Here is a 6,000-nt window from a genome sequence, read left to right as displayed (position 1 = left end):
ACCATCATGTCCAAGATCATTGTGTAAGAGACTACAATTCCCCAGATGTGTATGTTTGACTTTATTCAGTATGCCATATCAGAAACAAACATCATTCATTTTAAACTCACAGCTTTGATAGATACCTTGCTTATATATCTATAAGAAGTCACTTTTCTTGGTAGGCAAAAACATGGAGAAACAAATTACTAAGTCATAATAACTTTTAGATTTAATTTATTGACTTCAATTGAGCACCTTGTTTCTATGTTAGCCAAAAACAAACAAAACAAGCAAACAAAAACCTCAAGCTTAGTGCATTTACCTCATTGTAGTCAATACCTGTAATGGAGCTTGCAATAAAATGATCAAACTTAATCTGATAATCTTTAAGTCCATATAGGGATCATGAAATGGTGGTATAATTAGTATTCCTTTATGCATATTAATGTTAAAATAGAATGTAATGTTCCTCTTATTTTTTTCTTTGATTTTTCGACACAGGGTGTCTCTGTGTAGCTTTGTAGACCAGACTGGCCTTGAACGCACAGAGGTCCACCTGCCTCTGCCTCCTGAGTGCTGGGACTAAAGGTATGCTCCACCACCATACAGCTAGTACAATGTTTTCTATGTGTATACTACTTTCTAAATATATCAAGACTTAAATTATCAGATACATTAAACAGCTTCTCAGAAAAAATATTGAAGTGAAATTTAATGCTGATATAGTTATACCAAAGCACACCTATTTGAGTTTGAAATGAACACATAGAAATAGCAATGAATAGATATAAAAAGGTACTCCATGTCATTCTACATTTTCACACAATGATTTGACAAGCTCAACAGGAGATTGTAGAGTTCAGAGGCAATGTAATAATCTCTGTCTCTCTGTCTCTGTCTCTGTCTCTGTCTCTCTCTCACTCTCTCTCTCTCTCATCTATCAGAAGCAGATTGTTAGCCCTAATAACAAAAGTTTAGACAGATATCAAAACCTCTCTCCTAGGAAAAGAACTTTATCAATAATCCATGGCCTTTTCTGAAAAGACTTCTTCATGAATGCTTAATTGCTCAGAAAACTTATGTTAGTATTTAGGAATTTGTACTGGCCTAGCCTTGTGGATCTGACAGGATACACCCTCAGCTGCTGCCACCTGTGCCTATTCTCTATGTTCCCTTTTAAAAGGGCCCTGCCCAACTCTCATCTGTCTGTCTGTTCCCCACTCTGTCTGTCTCTCTCTCTGCCTCTCTTTTCTTTTTCTTCTCTTCAACCGCTCCTGTCCCTGGAGGTCGGTCTCCCCCATTCTCTTTCCCCTTTTTAGGATCTTTCTCCCCTAATAAAAAAATCCCTCTGCTTGAATTCTGTTTCATGGTGTCTTTCTCTCTCAAGTCACATTTTTAGAATTACAACATTTCATCCAAGCTCTGAGTAGAAAGTATGTAGACAATGGTGGAGTCAGAAGAGAAATAGTCTAATTGAAGATACACTCTTGTTGGTAGATTATGAACTTTAATGCCAAAAGTAAATTATGGCTATCTAAAATCACATTCTAAGTAGGAATAAAAAAGTCAATTGTCTCTAGACAATCTCATAACAAAACAGGGTAATACAATTGGGATTGATTTTCCATTATTATCTGTATGGCAAGAATGTACTGCTAAAGATACAAGATACTTGAATTATGACATAGATGAGCAAGTTGCAACTAAACTTGAAGTCCCAACCCTGCTGGCTAGTATGCATACTATTGGAAGAAACAATGAAATCTGCTGCAGGAGAAAATTTTCCCAGAGTTTGGTACACCTATAAACCCTGGGACCAAAATAATTGAAAATAGCAGGGATGATGTGGTCACCTGAGCAACATGACTGATATGGGTGTAACCAACTCCTCACTGATTAGATTTGAGATTATCTCCAAAGGAATTTATTCATGCCTTCTACTGTAAATTTAATCAAAACATGGATAAAGTGGTTTTAGATCCTGGAGGGGAGCTTATGGCTGCTGGTTTCCTTATTGCATATTATGTCCAATTGTCTTTTATATTTAACGCTTATATCCATAAATAAATACATTTTTTTTTTTGTTTTCAGGCACCTGTACTGGCCTGTCCTTGGGGTTCTTACAGGATACCTTTTCATCTGTAGTCACAAGAGCACAACCTGTACACATTTACAACATTCTCATTTAAAAGGACCTTGCCTACCTCCCATCCCCCTCTCTCTTTCTCTCTCTCTCTCTCTCTACCTCTCTCTCTGTTCTTTTCTCTCTCTGCCTCTCTCTTGTCTTCTGCTGCTCCTGTCACAGAAGTTGACCTCCATGTTCCCCTCCCCCTTTCCCACTCATTTTCCCCCAATAAAATATCCCTGCACCCAAATGGTTGCATGACATCTTTCTCTTTCCAGCTGCTTTTTTGAAAAAATTACAGCACCACTCCCACACTTCATCAGGAAACTGCAGTGAAAGGCAGTAAATGTAATAGGATTACAACACTGATAATATATAACATTTCGATGCTAATCCATAGGCAGGTTATATGCACTACCAAATGTAAATCACATAGAACTTTGTGAAACAGGGTCCAAAAGAGTGAGAAGGCTAAAAGATTAGCTGTTACCAAATGCTATCTCCAAGGCATGAAACACCCATCACAGTACATGACTCACTGAGAGTTTGGTGAGTCTACTCTCATGGTCACATGGACAACATTGATTAAAAGAAGTGAAGCACAAAACATGATAAAAGGTCATGTATATGAGGGAAAAATGGGGAGTGTGGAGAAGGGCTGATAAGACTGGGGGCAAAAATAGTATGATGGGGAACTTAGAATAATGAGAATTATAATGTAAGTGATATGTTTAGAATAAATTTAACTAATAATAGAAAATTAACAAAAAAAGGAAATACTACCAGTTTTGCAGGGATTTGTGTACAAGTTGTATGACACTTTTGAATAAAAACAGATAACATAAAAACAGAAATTAACTAGTAAGCAAATATTTTTAGTGATAATTTAGTGAATGATTTCATTGCATTTATTATTTACCAGAAGACAGATGGTGGTGGCACATGACTTTAGTCCCAGCACTCAGGAGGCAGAGGCAGGTGTATCTCTGTGAGTTCCAGACCAGCCTCGTATGCAAGAGCTAGTTTGAGGACAGCCTGCAAAGCCACAGAGAAGCCCTCTCTCAACCCCCCTGCAAAATATTTAATATACAAACACTATTTTATTCCCATGTACATGCAATCACATATACTCTTATTTAATTTCCATAATTTTCTTTTTTGATAATGTGCACCAATATAAAAGACAAAAGAATAAGTGAAAGTAAACCATTTTTATGATGTGCTTTCTAGTTTTTTAAACAAATTCAATAAATTGAAATTTTATTCAAAGTAATTTTGTCCAAATTTGGAAAAAAAACAGAGGCAATCTGATGAAATAGTAAATGTTAATGTGAGCAAAATAAAATTAAATTATATTAAAATAACATTAACCCTAATAAAATTAAATTAAAACAAATTGCTAGATCTTGAAGAAGATTGATTCCCATTTTCTTGAGAAACTGCCATACTGATTTCCAAAGTATCTGTATAAATGTGCACTCCCACAAGCAGTGGAGGAGTGTCCCCTTTCTCCACATCCTCTCCAGCATAAACTGTCATTGGTGTTTTGATTTTAGCCATTCTATCAGGTATGAGATGGTATCTCAGAGTTGTTTTGATTTGTATTTCCCTGATAGCTAAGGGTGTTGAGCACTTTCTTCAGTGTCTTTTAGCCATTTTAGATTCCTCTCCTGATAACCCTCTATTTAGTTCGGTACCTCACTTTTTAATTGGACTATTTTGTGTTTTGATGACTAGCTTCTTGAGTTCTTTGTATATTTCAGAAATCAGTGTACCTCAATATCCAGAAATTCTGTTCTTTGGTATATGCTCAAGGGATGCACATTCATACAATAAGCACATCTGTTCAACTATGTTCATAGCAACATTATTTGTAACAGCCAGAACCTAGAAAAAACCTAGATGAACCTCAACCAAAGAATGGATAGAGAAAATGTGGTACATTTACAAAATGGAGTACTACACAGCCCCAAAGAAAAGAAAGAAGAAAAAGAAAAATGAAATCTTGAAATTCGAAGACAATTGGATGGAACTAGAAGAAACCATTCTGAGGGAGGTAACCCAGTCACGGAAAGACAAGCATGAGCCTTCATCCAATAGCTAATGGAAGCAGAGACAGACACCCACAGCTAAACATTGAGCTGAACTCCTGGAATCCAGTTGCAGAGAGGGAGGAATGATGAACAAAGGAATCAATACCATGCTGGGGAAACTCACAGAAACAGCAGATGTGAACAAGTGGGAGGTCATAGACCCCAGCCAGACAACAGGGGATCCAGAATAGGACCAAACCAGGCTTCCTGAACTTGGGTGACAGTTAGGAGGCCTGTGTAGTTTATGGGGCCTCTTGCAGTAGAAACAGTATTTTATTAATTCCTATTGTAGGAATGGATTTTGGGAGCCCATTTGTCCATGGAGGGATACTCTCTCAGCCTAAATACATGGAGAAGACCTAGTCCCCACCCCAAAAATGTGACAGACTTTGATGATCCCCATTGAAAGGCCTCTGCGGAGTAGATAGGGAATGGGATTGGGGGGGGAGACAGAGAGGCAGTTGTTGGGGTGGGCAAGAGAGGGAACTGGGATAGATATGTAAAATAATATCATTTCAAATTTAAATAAAAAATATCAAAAGGCCAAAAAACAAAAGAAGAAAAAACAAATTGCATCATTTTTCAAATCCCCTTTTCTTGCCTTAAATGACAATACACTGTGAAGGTTTGGATGAGAAAAACAACACTAGCTGTTGAAAAAGCCTTTGACAAATCCAACATCCTTTCATGATAAAGGACATGGAGAGATTAGGGATAACAGGAACATACCTAAAAAGAATAAAAGCAAAATACAGCAAGCCTACAGCCAATACCAAACTTAATGGAGAGAAACTCAACACAATTCCACTAAAATCAGGGACAGGACAAGGATGTCCACTCTCTCTGTATGTCTTCAATATTGTCCTTGAAGTTCTAGCTAGAGCAATCAGACAACAAAAGGAGTACAAGTGGATACAAACTGCAAATGGAGAAGTTAAATTTTCATTATTTGCAGATGATATGATAGTCTACAAAAATGACTAACTCTACCAAGGAACTCCTACAGCTGATAAACACCTTCAGCAAACTGGTAGGATAGAATATTAAGTCAAACTATGTACAGATGATAAAGGAACTGAGAAAGAAATCAGAGAAACATCACCCTTTAAAATTGCCACAAACAATGTAAAATATCTTGGGGTAACACTAAACAAGAAAGAGAAAGAACCGTATTATAAGAATTTTGAGTATTTAAAGAAAGAAATTAAAGATGATACCAGAAAATGAAAGGATCTCATATGTTCTTGGATAGGTAGGATCAACAGAGTAAAAATGACAATCTTGCCAAAAGCAAACTACAGATTCAAAAAAAAAAAACCATCAAAATCCCAGCACAATTCATCACATGCCTTGACAGAGCAATATTCAACGTTATATGGAAAAGCAAAAGACCCAGGATACCCAAAACAACCTCATATAATAAAAGAACGTCTGGAGGAATCACCATCCCTTACTTCAAGCTCTAGTATAGAGCTATGGTCCTGAAAAAAGCTTGGTATTGGCAGAAAAATAGACAGGTTGACAAATGGAACCCAATTGAAAAACCTGATATTAAACCACACACCTGAGAACACCTAATTTTTGACAAAGAAGCTAAAATTATACAATGGAAAAAAAAGCATCTTCAAAAATTGGTGCTGGCATAATAGTATGCTGGAATGTAGAAGACTGCAGATAGATCCATATCTATCTGCATGCACAAAACTTAGGTCCAAATGAATCAAAGACCTCAACATGAATCCAGCCACATTGAACCTCATAGAAGAGAAAGTAGTTGGTACTCTGCAGCAAATTGGTACA

Source organism: Cricetulus griseus, chromosome 2 (genome assembly GCF_003668045.3).
Source record: "Cricetulus griseus strain 17A/GY chromosome 2, alternate assembly CriGri-PICRH-1.0, whole genome shotgun sequence".
Taxonomy (NCBI): Eukaryota; Metazoa; Chordata; class Mammalia; order Rodentia; family Cricetidae; genus Cricetulus; species Cricetulus griseus.
The sequence above is the reverse complement of the archived record's forward strand: the minus strand, read 5'-3'. Positions refer to the sequence as shown.